This window comes from Pleurodeles waltl, chromosome 5 (genome assembly GCF_031143425.1).
Source record: "Pleurodeles waltl isolate 20211129_DDA chromosome 5, aPleWal1.hap1.20221129, whole genome shotgun sequence".
Lineage (NCBI taxonomy): Eukaryota > Metazoa > Chordata > Amphibia > Caudata > Salamandridae > Pleurodeles > Pleurodeles waltl.
The window spans coordinates 307,027,376-307,044,208 of NC_090444.1; positions in this window are offsets into that span (position 1 = coordinate 307,027,376).

The following is a 16,833-nucleotide window of genomic DNA, read 5'->3' on the forward strand; positions in this document are numbered from 1 at the left end:
CTATCAGGGGTGGAGAAGCCTTTGAAGCTCACCTTCCTGATGTGCCCATTCAGTAGCCCAGTTTGGGGGCAGGAGGTGTGACCTCTGTTCTGCCTCAGCCTTTGTCTCTGACTCCTGGGAGTGTTCACACCAACTGTCTTGGCAGCAGCAGGCATGGGAAAGTGTGGGCTGACCGGCGAGAGCACAAAGAAGTTGGGGTAAATAAGGGGTTAACCTTTAAGATGCCACCTGGGTACACAGCTGCCTTCCCTTGACACCAGATTCATGTCATGGGAGAGAAGGCGCATTGGATGATTCCGTACTTGACATAACTAGGCAGTACCATAATGGAGCTGACAGCCAGGGTCTGCCTAGGTGTAAGCCTCATTGTATCCTACGGACCGGCTATCAATTATAGCGCACTTTAATGGTAAAGGCGGTCGGTGATAAAGTGGCGGTTAGACTGCCAACAGGCTGGTGGTAACTACTGCTAAATTATGGCAATGGCGTAAAGATCTCCGAAAGACAGCCAATATACCACTCAGACCGCCAGGGCAGAAACAACAGGCACCACGGCGTTAGCCGCCTACAGCCAGGCGGAAGTCAAAGTTCTGCCCACCATATTACAAGAACACAATCCGCCACTGTTTCCAAGGCAGTACCAATTACATCAAAAGCCTGGCAGAAACAGAGCTCAGAAGGGAAAGGACTCACCATTGGAGACACAGGGAACAACCACGCCGCCAGATCGAAAATGGCGCCCACGTCCGCGGCGGTGCATACCGTCACCGCCGGAGTAGATCACCATTGGCCACTGTTACCCATAGGGCCCAATTAGAACCAATGAGAAGTTGCACGGCGGTTCCCAAATGCCTCCCGCGACGCCACACAACGTCAGTGGAATTACCTCACTTCCACTTGTCCCTCCACACAGGACAGGTGGACACCATTTCTGGGGGTGGGGGGCAGGCCCTGGAAAATTGCTACGTTACTGGTGATATTAGGACATACTGGACAAAGCACACTGACCCATTGCAAGTTAACAGGATGCCAAGTTCTGTTGTAGCTCCATTGTTCAGTTTGTGACCAGCTCCTCACTTCCTTAGATTCCTACCGTTGAGGATGAATGGAGATGGAGACATACCCCTGTTTACAGACCCCTGGTGGACTTGGCAACACTGGAGGACAGGCAAATTATCCTCACCTATAGACTTGACAGGGCCACAATCACAGAGCTGTGTGCCCAATTAGAGCCTGACCTACCCCACTGGGATCCCCCCTCTTGTGCAAGTGCTATCAGTGCTCCATTACATGGCAACTGGTTCTTTTCAAGTGACAGTGTGCTTGGCAGCAGGAATGTCACAGCCAATGTTCTTAAACGTGCTGACAAGAGTGTTGTCTGCCCTGATAAAACACATGTGGAGTTACATTGTTTTCCCCCAGGTTGAAGATTTGGCCACAGTGAAAGCCTAGTTCTATGCAATGGGACATATCCCCAACATAATTGGGGTGATTAATGGAACACATATTGCATTTGAAAGAAGAGTGGCCAGGGCACACCAATAGCATGAATCCAGATCCTGATAATGTTCAGAAATAAATAGAAAGTTCGTTCTTGGAAGATGATGTGTAGATATTTATTACAAGTGCAGGTAGAAAGTAGAAATCTCAATCAAAAGACTGCGTTGTACAAAATGACCATGTGTCCAGAGCAGCCAGATGGTGATAAATGGTCAGAGTTACAATAGGATATTCGAATGTAACAATAAGTCCATACAGCAAAACAGCCAACAAGTGTTTCGTCTTCAAGACTTTGTCAAGGCTTCAGGTGTATATAAAACATTATATGTAAACACAAAATTTGTGAAGCAAATAAACCCGTGCCAAAACCCCGACGCATACGGCACAGGTTTATTTGCTCCACAAATACTTGAGGCTTATCATGGCCATCATTTGCCTATACTATTTGATTTCTCCCAAGGACTCATGACTACCAGCAGCTTGATCTGTGTACCTTTCCTGTTTACATATAATGGTGCCTCCATCTGACAGGTGGATCCCTGTGCTACTCACCCAAGAAGGTCTGCCAGCTAGTGGTGGCATGCTGCATGTTGCATAACCTGGCCCTCAGATGCCATGTCCCATTCCTGCAGGAGGAGGAGGCTGGAGATGCCCATGTGCCAGCAGTGGACACTGTGGACAGTGAGGATGAGGAGGCAGAAGATGAGGATGAGAATAACAGAACATCTGTGATCAGACAATACTTCCAATGACACACATGTAGGACAGTGTTACTTCACATTTCAATGACATTTGTTTGAATTTGTGTGGGACTGGCATGCTGATATTTCCCACTTCTATGCACACTTAGGTGGTCATTACTACCCTGGCAGACGGTGTTAAAGCGGCGGTAAGACCGCCAACAGGCCGGCGGTAAAATATTTGCAATTACGACCGTGGCGGAAACCGCCAACAAAGACAGCCGCTTTAACACTCCGACCACCACGGCGGTACAAACAGCGCGGCGGTCACCGGCAACAGACAGGTGGGAGACAATGTACCGCCCACACTATTACAACCCACGAATCCGCCACCTTTTCCGGGGCAGATTCACTGCGGATAAAAACACGTCGGAAACAGGAATTCCGAAGGGAAAATGCTCACCTCTACACACCCCACATGGGACGAGGACACCATGGACTCGGAACTCCAAATTCTACCTGTGATAGTCTTCCTGCTCCTCTACCAGGAACACGAACGCCGGCGGCGAAGACCAAGGTGAGTACTGCACCTACGACACAGGGGAGGGGCGAGGGAAAAAACAGGGACACACACACGCAGCACCCCCACCCTCACCCACTACAACACACACACTAATGCATATTAATACATCATTGTTACACCCCCAACCCCCCCGGAAGAATGCAAAGACAATAGAAAATGAGTGTGACTATTGTAATATATTAAAATCAAGTACGCAAAAATATATATATATATACACCATTTACAAAATATATACCAAGCTTAGTAGTCCAGGTAGTGCTCCAATTAAGTCCGTGGAACACTGGGCCCACACAGTATGGGCGAGGCCCACACAAGATCCCCGACCATGATGGAGAGAACACTGCCGGGGCATCAGAGAGCAACTAAACAGGCACCTCAGGGGGAGGGAAAGGGGGGCACCTCAGCCAGTTGAGTGCACAATGCCAAATCCACGGGGGGCCACATGCCCACTGTTCAATCCTGGGGAGTGCAAAGCCACAGTCTCTCAAGTCTCTACAGTGGGTGGGTTGCCCACTGTTCCATCCTGGGGAGTGCAAAGCCACAGTCTCTCAAGTCTCTACAGTGGGTGGCTTGCCCACTGTTCCATCCTGGGGAGTGCAAAGCCACAGTCTCTCAAGTCTATACAGTGGGTGGGTTGCCCACTGTTCCATCCTGGGGAGTGCAAAGCCACAGTCTCTCAAGTGGATAACAGTCTCCACTGGTTCTGGAGGGGGCATGGTGCCCATAGTGCTTCATCCTGCTAAAGACAGAGGTAGTGGATGGATCTCTCCACTGGTTCTGGAGGGGGCATGGTGCCCAGAGTACTTCATCCTGCTAAGGACAGAGGTAGTGGATGGATCTCTCCACTGGTTCTAGAGGGGGCATGGTGCCCAGAGTGCTTCATTCTGCCCGTGACGGACTCAGTAGCCTCAGTGCCCTTGGCGCTCATGGGCCAGCGGTGCAGTGTTCAGCGGTGCTTGAGACGGCGGTGCCCTGTTCAGCGGTGCTTGAGGCTGCGGTGCCCTGTTCAGCGGTGCTTTGAGACGGCGGTGCCCTGTTCAGCGGTGCTTGAGACGGCAGTGCCCTGTTCAGCGGTGCTTGAGACGGCGGTGCCCTGTTCAGCGGTGCTTGAGGCGCCGGTGCCCTGGTCAGAGGTGTTTGAGGTAGCGGTGCCCTGTTCAGTGGTGCTTGAGACGGCGGTCTCCATTGCAGGGACTCAGCGGTTGGCGGACCTTCATGGCCCAGCGTGGCTTTTGCTGGTGGTCCTTCATGGCCCAGCAGGGCTTGTGCTGGCGGTCCTTCATGGCCCAGTGGCGCTTTTGCTGGCGTTCCTTCATGGCCCAGCGAGGCTTTTGCTGGCAGTCCTTCATGGCCCAGCGGGGCTTTTGCTGGTGGTCCTTCATGGCCCAGCAGGGCTTTTGCTGGCCGTCCTTCATGGCTCAGCGGGGCTTGTGGTGGCGGTGGCCTCCTGGGCAGCTGGGCTGGTGCTGGCGGTGGCCTCCTAGGCAGCTGGGCTTCTGCTGGCGGTGACCTGCTGGGCAGCTGGGCTGGTACTGGAGGTGGCCTCCTGGGCAGCTGGGCTTGTGCTGGCGGTGGCCTCCTGGGCAGCTGGGGTTTTGCTGGCGGTGGCCTACTGGGCAGCTGTGCTTGTGCTCTCGGTTGCCTCCTGGGGAGCTGGGCAGGTGGTGGCCTCCAGGGCAGCTGGGCTTGTGCTGGCGGTGTCCTCCTGGGTAGCTGGGCTGGTGCTGGAGGTGGCCTCCTGGGCAACTGGGCTGGTGCTGGTGGTGGCCTCCTGGGAGCTGGGCTTGTGCTGGCAGTGGCCTCCTGGGCAGCAGGGATGATGGCGGTCTTCTCCGCCGTGCTGCTCTTCCCAGACTTGCAGGGTTTCTTGTGGCGCTTCCCCACCTTGGAAGGTGTCACAGCTGACTCCACACTCCCACTGGGACCCCTGGGAGCGGCTTTGGTGGCTGGAGTCTTCCCCCTCTCCTGCCGGGCACTGGCCAACTTCTGATGCTTCACAGGCGGGGGACTGTCTGTGCTGTGGCTCCGTGCCACGCTGGCTTCCCTGGTGGCCGGTGCACTCCAGATTCCGGTGACTACAGGTACCACTGGTCCCGGAGATGTTGTGGCTGAGGTGCTAGTTCGGGACCTAGGAGACGGACAGGGTGGGGGAGGTGTGGGAAAGAGGTCAAGGTTGGACAGGAATAGGTCTTTTGACACACTGGGACGGGTAGCTGGAGGGGGTTTGGGAGAGGAGGAAGAGGTTGTGGTTGTAGGAGGTGTTCGTTTGCTGACTTTGGGTGAAGGTGCATGCGCTGGAGGCTGTCGTGAGGTGGATGGCTGTTGGGTGGGTGTGTGCCTGCGTTTGTGAATCTTCGGAGGGGGAGTCACAGACACACTGGGAGAGGACACAGGGGAGGTGTTAATGGTAGTGGGGTGGTGACTGCACGTGAACGGGGTGTGGTGGTGGGTGTGCTGGAGAGGGACGTAGTGACTGTAGAGGTAGTGCATGCGGGTGTGAGTGTAGACGAGACAGGGAGGGAGGAGGGAGATGAGGAGGAGGGGGACACAGTGGAGGCAGTGGATGTTGGTGTGTCTGCATGTGTGTGATGCTTGCGTGAGTGCTGTGGGATGTGTGGTGCTTATGTTTGCCTGAGCTTCCCTAGTGTGTTGACGTGTGTGCATGCTGGTCTGTAGGTGTGCTTGGGATAGGCTGAGGCACAGGGGATTGGGTCGGGTGGAGGAAGTTGGAGGGGGGGGAGACTAGACACAAGGACAATGGCTGCCATCAGTGCTGAGGCCAGAGTCTGATAAGCTCGCTGAAGGGCCGCCTGACCAGAATGAATGCCCTCCAGGAATGCATTGGTGTGCCTTTCCACACCCTGGATGGCATTCAAAATGGTAGACTGCCCAACAGTGAGGGACCTGAGGAGGTCAATGGCCTCCTCACAGAGGGCAGCAGGGGTGACTAGGGCAGGGCCTGAGGTGCCTGAGGCGAATGTGATGCCCACCCTCCCGGGTGAGCGGGCACGGGGCGAAGGCTGAGGGGCTGCTGGGAGGGCGGTGCTGGAAGGGGGGTGGCGGCTGTACCTGAGCTCCCATCAGAGGATGAGTCCGTGTCACTGGTCTCAGCTCCTGTCCCCGCCGTGGAGCTCCCCTCGTCCTCCGTCCCACTGGTGAAGTCTGATTCCGTAGTGTGGCCCTCCATGGCCATGTGGGATGCAGCCCACTGGTGCTCCGGTGCCACTGCTCCTCCGCCTGATGATGCTACTGCACACAAGAACAGGGAGACCACAAAAAGGGGGGGGACGACAGAGACGACAGAAGAAAGACATGTTGAGTGCATGCATTACCGCTACCATTGGCGGACACGACAGACACAGAAGCCCCTTGCACTACGCTGCGCTCTTGGGCTCCACTGTTCAATTCCTGGGAAATGGCCTACAAGGCTATGGATGACATCTGCACACATAGATGACACAGGGGCATGACTAGGTGTAGTTGTCACTCTACAGAGGTGGGTTGGGGTGCCACATGGCCTGCCTGATGGAGGGAGCTTGCCTACGGAACTTGCCCTGGCCTAGGGAAACCCACAGCCCTCCTCCCCCACCCAGACCCTGCCACTGCGCTCAAAGTCAGCAGAATGCGAGTGTACTCACCCCCTTGTGGCTGCTGTGATGCCCTCAAGCGCCCATCCAACTCCGGGTACGCCTCTGCCAGGATCCTGAACATCAGGGGAGTCATGGTGTGACGGGCACCCCTCCCACGTTGGGAGGCCATCCCCAGCTGAGCCTCCGCAATCTTCTTGCTCCAGAGGCGAATGTCCTCCCATCTTTTCCGGCAGTGGGTGCTCCGTCTGTGGTAGACCCCCAGGGTCCGGACGTCATTGGCGATGGCACACCAAATATGTTTTTTCTGGTGGGCGCTGACCTACATGATTTGCACAGGGGGAAGAGAAAGTTATTACCAACCGCACCATCAAAGTGATTGGCCCCCATCCCTAGCCTTGCCATGTGGCACATGCACTCACTGTTGTTTCATGCATGCCACACTCTCCCCCCTTCCTTCTTACATCCACCCCTCTCCACACAGGCATAGCCCATACATCATGCTCCCAGTATACTTACCTGTTCGTCTGGAGGACCATAGAGTAGCGTATACTGGGGTAGGAGCCCCTACACGAGTTTCTCCAACTCATTCGATGTGAAGGCAGGGACCCTTTCCCCAGACATTCGAGCCATTGTCTCTTCCAGACCGAGGTCACAGCAGCACTTGCAGTGTAGGTCCTCTCCTGTCGAAGATCAGGTATCGAGTGATTGAACAGATAGAAAATGGCGGTCACGTCCGCGGTGGTGCATACCGTCACTGCCGGCATACATCGCCATTGGCTCCTGGGACCCATAGGGTCCAATGTTAACCAATGCAGCATTGCGCCGCGGTCTTCGTCCGCCTACCGCGACGGTGTACAACACCAGCACAGTTACCTCATATCCCATTGTCCCACTTTAGAGGTCAGGCAGCCGCCATTTCAGGGGTCCACATGGCTTCATTTTCAACTGTGTCACACATACTTAGGCCTAGACTCAACACACATACAGGCCACTTTTTGAGAATGAATGGTGTTCTGTGTAAGCTGTGGGTTCGTACCTCTGAGTTGTTTGACTCTGTGCTCGCTGTTGTCCTTCATAGGCACCGCTCGCTGGGACATGTGAGGAGATGGCAGCATCCTCCGGTATACCAACCGTTGGTGGACCTGTCGACAATGGAGGAAAGACATATGATAATCACATACAGGCTTGATTGTGCCACAATCCAGGAACTGTGTACCCAGTTGGAGCCAGACCTGATGTCAGCTATCCGCCATCCCACAGGAATCCCCCCTCAAGTGCAGGTGCTGTCAGTGTTCCATTTCCTTTCAAGTGGGTCATTTCAAACAACAGTGGCCATAGCATCAGGGATGTCCCAGCCTATGTTTTCCAACGTGTTTTCCAGAGTGTTGTCTGCCCTGCTGAAACACATGCAGAGCTACATTGTTTTCCCTCAGGTGGAGGATTTGCCTACAGTGAAAGGTGATTTCTATGCCCTGGGACATATCCCCAACATCATAGGTGCCATTGATGGGACCCATGTGGCTTTGGTACCCCCCCCCACAGGAGTGAACAGGTGTACAGAAACCGGAAGAGTTATCATTCGATGAATGTACAGATGGTATGTTTGGCAGACCAGTACATCTCCCATGTGAATGCCATGTTCCCTGGCTCAGTGCATGACGCCTTCATCCTGCAGAATAGCAGCATCCCTTATGTGATGGGTCAACTCCAGAGGCACCGTGTGTGGCTATTAGGTGAGCACCTGGAAGCTAGTCATTGGGAATGGTTGTCTGGGTATGGGGAAATCCCTCCAGGTTAGTGTGTGTCTAACAGTTGTCCCTCGCCATTTGCAGGTGACTCTGGTTACCCCAACCTGTCATGGCTACTGACCCCAGTGAGGAATCCCAGGACAAGGTCAGAGGAATGCTACAATGAGGCCCATGGGTGAACTAGGAGGGTGATCGAGCGGACCTTCGGCCTCTTGAATGCCAGGTTCAGGTGCCTCCATATGACAGGTGGTTCCCTATTCTACTCACCAAAGAAGGTGTGCCAGATCATTGTGGCCTGCTGTATGCTTCACAACTTGGCTTTGCGACGACAGGTGCCCTTTCTGTAGGAGGATGGTCCAGATGGCGGTGTTGTTCCAGCTGTGGAGCCTGTGGACAGTGAAGACAAGGAAGCAGAGGAAGAAGACATGGACAACAGGGACTCAGTGATCCAGCATTATTTCCAGTGACACACAGGTAAGAATACAAACCTGCCTACTACATGTACTTAAACACTACTACCTCTCCACTGTCTGTCGTTTTCACCCAGTGTATGGTCACTGAGTTGTCCCTTCCCCTTATGATTTCACAGATGTGGGTCCCACTGTGTGACATCTGCTTTGATTCATCACGGAGTTGAGCTGTGTGACATGGGTATGTTGCCATTACCAATGAAAAAGCTTTTTGCCACAGTTATTGCTAACAAAGTATTCCGAAATCACAGACAGACTCCAGATTTTTTTTGTGCTTTAAGGGTGTTTATTTAAGTGCTCAATATTGGAGGGGGTTGTAAAATGGTGAGGGTTGATGGCGGAGGAATGTCCATGGCAGAGTCCAGTCTATTAGTCTCACAGGTGCATTGCCCAAATGGGCATAGGAAGTGGAGCTAGGGCAGTTTGAGGATGGACAGGGTGACAAAGTGGGACTGTAGGATGACAATCAGGGTGGTCTCATTTATTGGCGGGGGTCTTGGCATCATTCTCTGTCTTTGTCCTGGATCTCAGGGACCGTTTGCGAGGTGGTTCTCCATCTGCAGGGGGTGGGGTGCTAGTGTGGTGGTCCTGTGGCAGTGCCTGCTGTCTACTAGCGCTGGCGGAGGTGGTGGGCAGTTCATCGTGCAGGCTAGTGTCAGGGGCCTCTTGTAGTGCCACAGTGTCCCTCCTGGTGTTGAGTACTTCCTTCAGCACCCCTACGATGGTGCCCAGATTGGAATTGATGTTTCTGAGTTCCTCCCTGAAGCCCATATACTGTTCCTCCTGCAGGCGCTGGGTCTCCTGAAACTTGGCCAGTACCGTTGCCATCGTCTCCTGGGAGTGGTGGTAGACTCCCATGATGGAGGAGAGGGCCTCGTGGAGAGTGGGTTCCCTGGGCCTGTCCGCCCCCTGTCGCGCAGCAGCCCTCCCAGCTCCCTGTGTTCCTGGGCCTCCGTCCCCTGGACCGTGTGCCCAATACCACTGCCCCCAGGTCCCTGTTGTTGGGGTGGTGGGTTAGCCTGGGTTCCCTGTAGTGGTGGACACACTGCTGATTGACGTGTCCTGGGGACAGAGGTATGGGCCCGCTGGGTGGGTGCTGTGCTGGTGTTTCCAGAGGGGGGAAGCTCTCTAGTGGCCTGTGACTGGGTGTGGGGAACCGACTGTCCCGAGGTCCCCAATGGGCCGGGCTGGTCATCTAGATCCTGTTGGACAGAGGTGCTGTCATCACTGTGGGCCTCTTCTGTTGGTAGTGTGGACATGTGTGGACCTCCTGTCCGGTGACATTAGGTAGGGGTCCTGCAGGGGTATAAAAGCATGATTATTGCATCTGTGTGTGTCAAGGTGTGCAATGGGTGGGTGACCGTGTACCCCAGTGCTAGCATTCCTGTGTGGGACCTTGTGTGATGATGATTTAGGGGGGTGGATGGGTATGTGCAGTGGGCATGCTTTAGTGATGGGTGTCCATGCTTTGGTGTTGCATGCAGGGCTTGGTGTTGGGATGGGTGGTTTGTGATAGTGGGACATTTGTGAGGAGTAGGAGTGATGGGATGAGTGTTAGGGTGGGGGTATGTGCTGGCATGCAGGTAGGGTGGGAGATGTAATAGTAAAGCTTTGACTTACCAGAGTCCATTCCTCCACCTACTCCTGCGAGGCCCTCAGGATGCAGAATCACCAAGACCTGCTCTTCCCATGATGTTAGTTGTGGGGGAGGAGGTGGGGGTCCGCTGCCAGTCCGCTGAACCGCCAGGTGGTGTCTGGAGACGACGGAACGCACCTTCCCCTGTAGGTCGTTACACCTCTTCCTGATGTCCTCCCAATTTCTTGGGTGTTGTCCCACTGCATTGACCCTGTCCACTATTCTGCGCCATAGCTCCATCTTCCTTGCAATGGAGGTGTGCTGCACCTGTGATCCGAATAGCTGTGGCTCTACCCGGAAGATTTCCTCCACCATGACCCTGAGCTCCTCCTCCGAGAACCTGGGGTGTCTCTGCTGTGCCATGGGGTGGTGTAGGTGATGTGTGGGGTGGTGTGTGGGGTGGTAAGTGTGCTGATATGTAGTGGGGTGTTGTGTGAGGTGCGTGGAAGTTATGTGGGTGATGGTGTTGTGTGCCTGTGGATGCTAGTGTTGTTGATGGTGGTGTCTCTCTCTGGCTTTCGTTCGTGATTTGTGGTCGTAAGGGTTTGTGGGTGATATGGGTGTGTGTTTTATATTGTATTGAGTGTGTGGGAGTGGTGTGTGTATGTGTATCAGGTGTGTATTTCGAATTGTCCATTGTGGCTGTGTTTTGGAGATGTGTGTGTATTTTGAGTGCAGCGGTGTGTACCGCCAATGGAATACCGCAGTCAAAAGAACGTCGCATAGATTTGTGGATCGTGATAGTGTGGGCGTATTTCTGTTGGTGTGCGGGTGGAGGTTTTGTTTTTGCCAGTTTCTCACTGACCTTAGGTGTGGCGAACTTGTGTGGGTGTCTGAATTTTGGCAGATTCCGTACTGTGAGTCATAATAGCTGTGGCGGAATTCCACGGCCGCAGCGGTGTGGTGGCGACTTCTGCACGGCGGTAAGCAGATTTTTCCGCCAATGTCATAATGAGGGCCTTACTGTTCCCTCTGGCTATTAATTTTGCAGATGTTGGTGACCTCACATATACTCCTGGTGTGATCACAGCAGCCAGCTACAGGTCATTAATCTATGCTCATTTTATGTAGAGTTGAATTGCAATGCTTGTACCTGTTTCAATGAATACGTAATTGATATACATGACATACTCCAAACTTCTTTTTTTCCCAGGGTGTTTATTTAAGTGTTAAAATATAGATGGGCAAGTGCAATGGAATGGGGTGATGATGGAGGAAAGTCCAGGGTATTTTTCCAGTCTGTTTGTAGCACTGGTGCATTGTCCAAGTATACATAGTAAGAGGAGCAATGGCACTTCTAGGTGGACAGGGTGACTGAGTAAGAAACAACAGTGACAATCAGGAGAGTCTCATTTCCTGGCAAGGGTCTTGGCAAGTGCCTCTGGCTTCTGTCTGGATCGCAGGGAACGTTTTCAGGGTGGTTCACCTTCTGCAGGGGGAGGGGTGCGGGTGGCCTGTGAATCCTGTGGTGGGGCCTCCTGGCCACTAGCGGTAGTGGAGGTGGAAGGCTGTTCAAATAACTGGCTAGTGGCAGGGGCCCGCTGTTGGTCATGTCTGCCAGCACCCCTGCTATGGAGATCAGGGTGTTGTTGATGGTCTGCAAGTCCTCCCTGATCCCATGGTACTGTCCCTCCTGCAGCCGCCTGTTCTCCTGCACATTGTCCAGGATCTGGCCCATTGTGTCCTGGGAATGTTGATAGGCTCCCAGGATCTCTGCAATTGCCTTCTGGAGAGTCGGTTCCCTGGGCCTGTCCTCCCCCGGTACACAGCACTCCTCCCAGTTTCCCTGTTGGGGTGTGCCTCTGTACCCTTAACCGTGTGTCCACTGCCGCTGACCCCAGGTCCCTGATTGTCTTGGGTATGAGGGTTGCCCTGGGGTCCCTGCAGAGGTGGACACACTGCTGATTGACGTGTCCTGGGGACAGAGTTGTGGGTACGCTGGGTGGGGGCTGTAGTGGTGTTTCCAGATGGGGGAGGCTCTATGGTGGTGTGTGACTGGGCCTTGGTAACCGTCTGTCCATAGGTCCCTGATGGGCCAGGTAGGTCATCCAGATCCTGAAGACTAAAGTTGCTGTCATCACTGTGGGCCTCTTCTGTTGGGGGACTGGATATTGCTGGCACCTCCTCTCCACTGACATTGGCTGGGGTACCTGTGGGGATGTAAATGATGTGTTATGGTTTCTGCTTCATATTGTGCATCTGTGGCTTGCCCTCTTTAGTTGTATTTGCCCTGGCAGCTTTCACTTGTGAACCTTGGTGTATGGTGGGATGAATAGTTCTCTATAGTGTGCATGCTTTAGTGATGAGTGTCCATGCAGGGCTGTGAGTGGTGTCCATGCATTGGTAGAGCATGCAGGGCTTGGCATTGGGATGAGTGAGATGTGATGGTGGGGTGTGTGGGATGGAGTGGAGTGATGGGAGTGAGGGTGGGGGTATTTGATAGCATGCAGGTGGGGGGTAGTAGTAGTAGAGAGTTGACTTACCAGAGTCCAGTCCTCCTCCTCCTCAGGGCCTCAGGATGCAGTATTGCCAAGACATGCTCATCCCATGCTGTTAGTTGTGGGGGTGGAGGTGGGGGTCCACCGCCAGTGCTCTGCGAGCTGGTGTCTTGCTGAAATGGAACGTACCTTCACCCGTAGGTCATTCCACCTCTTCCTGATGTCATCCCTAGTACTTGGGTGTTGTCCCACGGCATTGACCCTGCCCACGATTCTCTGCCATAGCTCCATCTTCCTAGCTATCGATATCTGCTGCACCTGTGCTCCAAATAACTGTGGCTCTACCCATATAATTTCCTCCACCACGACCCTTAGCTTCTCCTCTGTGAAACGGGGATGTCTTTGTGGTGCCATGGGTGTTGTGTGAGGTGTGCAGGTGAGGGTGTGTTGGGTAATGTGTTGGGGTGGGTGATGTGGGGTGCGTGAGTGGTGTATAGGTGTTAATAGTGTGTGGCTCTAGTTGTGTCTGTGGTCTTGATGTCTCTCTGCAGGCAATGGTTTGTAATGGTAAAGGGTTGTGGGTAATGTAGGTGTGTGTTTTATAGTGGTGTGGTTGTATGGGTGTGGTGTGTGTATGGGTGTCAGGTGTGTGTTGTTTGAATTATCCAATGTAGTGTTGTTTTGTTTGTGTGTGTCCATTTTGAGCACGGTGGTATGTACCGCCAATGGTTTACCGTCTTTGAATGTCTGCTGTGGTGATTCATGGGTCATAATGTGATGGAGGTAGTTCTGTTGGTGTAACGGTGTGGGTTTTGGTAGCGCCACTTTATCACTGACCTTTGGTCTGGCTGATTTGTGTATTTGGCTGTATACTGACAGATTGGTGTGTGTGTGTCATAATTTGGTGAATGGACATCCGCCGCAGCTGCGGTAAGTTGGCGGCAATCAGCGTGGTGGTAAGTGGGATTTACCGCCAATGTCATAATGAGGGCCTATATAGACATATAAGCTTATGCTTACATGTCTGCACCTTAAATATAATTCACCCTACCTCCTGAGCAGCAGTGGCCTTCCTTAGGGATGTCTGACAAATATGTAAGGCAGTGCATTGGACTGAGCCACCCGTGGTGAGGACATATTCGAACTCAAGTAGTTTGCAATGCTCCTGCTGTCTTCAATGGCAAGACTGCTATCATCCGTTTGTTTTGGAAAATATTAAAGAGATTGGCAGCAGGTTCGATATGAAAATGCACCTATTCCTATCACCAACTTACATATAGTCCTTGTAAATAAACACAAAAGGCAAATATTTATGATTTGATGTGTGCACAGATCACAGTACCTGCCGCCAAGGTACTAACTCAAGAGAGATACAATACTAGAAATTTTGAACGTGCACTACTTGGGATAGAACAATTAAGTCTAGTTAGTCCGCATCATTGCAAGAATATCTTCTCTTTATTAGGTTTTCCTTGAATATAAAAACAAAACAGCCAACGCGTTTCGTCCTTACCAAAGGACTTCTTCAGGGCTGAAAAATGATAAACAAACATTCATAGCCTAAACATATATACACAAATACATTAAAAAAATCCATACAGAGAATATATATATAAAAAGTACATACAGGTATAAAAAACACATTACAGACATCACTAACACAATGAATTAATACACAGGCCCTATATTCAAGGAAAACCTAATAAAGAGAAGATATTCTTGCAATGATACGGACTAACTGGACTTAATTGCTCTGTCGCAAGTGGTGCACGTTCAAAATTTCTTGTATCAGTTTGTTTTGGGTTTACTTAGGGTGTGTTAGACCTGACAGCCTTAGGTTGGTCATCCCTCAACTTTTTGCCTGCCTCCCTCCATTTCTCTGACTCTGTTTTTGCTGGTTTTAGGACTCTGCACACTTCACCACTGCTGTCCAGTGCTAAAGTGCATATACTCTCTCCCCTAAACATGCTAACATTGGTTCCTACCCAATTGGCATATTTAATTTACCTGGAAGTCCCTAGTAAAGTGCACAACATATGCCAAAGGCCTGTAAATTAAATGCTACTAGTGGGCCTGAAGCACTGATTGTGCCACCCACATAAGTAGCCCTTTAACCATGTCTTAGACCTTCCATTGCAAGGCCTGTGTGTGCAGTTTCACTTCCACTTCGACTTGGCATTTGAAACTACTTGCTAAGCCTTAAACTCCCCTTTTTCTACACATACATCACCCCTAAGGTAGGCCCTATGTAACCCATAGGGCAGGGAACTGTGTAGGAAACAGGCAGAACATGTACCTATGTGTTTTACATGTCCTGGTAGCACAAACTCTTCAATTAATTTTCCACTACTGTGAGGCCTGCTCTTCCCATAGACTAGCATTAAAACTGCCCTCAAATACTTTTAAGTGGTAGATTCTGATGTGGAAGGAGTAGCCATGTCATGTTTGGTATTGCTAGAATGGTAATAGAAAATCCTACTTACTGGTGAAGTTGGATTTAATATTACTATTTTAGAAATGCCACTTTTAGACAGTGGGCAATTCTCTGCACTTACTGCTATCTGTGCCTTACACCCCTGCCTCCAATCCACGCCTGGTCTGTGCTGGTTGATAGCTCCTCTTGTGCATTCCACCCAGACAACCATGAAAACAGGACACTCAGTCACATCTGCATTCATCTGCATACTCATTGGGTCTCCCTGGGCAGAAAGGGTGGAGGGGCTCTCTCTTACATTTCAAAGGCCAGTGGCCTGCCGTTACACAAAGGACTGATAACTCCCCACAGGGATCCTGGCAGACAAGACTGGGCTGAAAGGGGAACTTGTGCATATTGAAACCACTCTGAAGTTTCCCCCACTTCAAAGGCATGTTTGGGTATATAAACTGGGTCTCTAGCCTCACCAAATGAGACACTTCCTGACCTATGTAGGAGGCTGGCATGGTTTGTAGTGAGTACCTAAGGTACTTACACCTTATACCAGGGCCAGTTATCCCTTATTAGTGAAATGTAGACAGTGTCTAGAATCCAGGCTGTCTACGGGAGTGTGCATGAGCAGCCAAGGCCTAACTAGGAGACATGCAAAGCTCATGCAATATCACTGTAGTCACACAGTACTCACACACATGAAAGTAAATACTCAGTTTTACAAAAATTAAGGTATTTTATTTAAGTGACACAAATACCAAAAATATCATAGAGACTTTACTCCCTTAGGAGGTAAGTAATATACAAATTATATACACTAGTATGCAGAAATAGCTGTAATAACAGCTAGACAACAGTGCAAATAGTGAAAATCACAATAGTTAGAAATGGGCCTAGGGAGAACACAAACCATATACTAAGAAAGTAGAATGCGAAAGTGGTTTTCCAACTAGGCAAGTGTAGTGTGTAGAATGGTGCTGGGAGTATTAGAAAACACCAAAAGTAAGTAATTGAACCCACCCCAGAGCCCAGGAAAGCATGAGTAAATCACAGTAACTTTCCTAGAACACACAATAACATGAGAAAGAAGATTATGCAAGAGCCAAAAGACACTGCAAGACACCAACAATGAATTTCTGGTCCTGAAGATCTGTGGAAGAAGCAGACCAAGTCCAAGAAGCACTGAAGGGTCCAGGGAGAACAGCAGCTCCTGGTACCCTGGATGAAGGTACAAAAGAAGAACCACCAGTGAAGAACAACAGTCAGTACCTCACCCAAGAAGACAGACGTGTGTACCTGGTTGGTGTAGAAGATGTCCCACATCGGATGGATGATTGCAGTCCGGTTTGCTTTGCTGGATCCTGCCAACAAGCCTTGGCACAAGCAAAGTTTGCGGTTAGCGGAAAATGCCCCGGGACCAGGGGGGACCTGGTGGACTCTACCAAGGAGGGGGAGCCAGAGAAGGCTCTCAGCAACTGAGACAGCCCTCAGAAGACCACAGTCAAACACACTGACAAACAGGCCAAAGTGGGGGTAACCATGCTAGAAAGAGGCTACTTCCCTACACAACCCCACCAAATGAAGGACAATAAGGCTAACCTTGGCCAGTTCAGACTTTATTGTCTAAGTGGTGATAAGTGGAGAGTAGATCTGCAATAGAGTGGTTACTCCCTTTATCATCCACTACTGTATATGGTCCTTCCATGTGGGGAGTTGAACCACCCTGCTTGTAGATTTTTAGCTAGAAAACCGTGCAAGTGTGA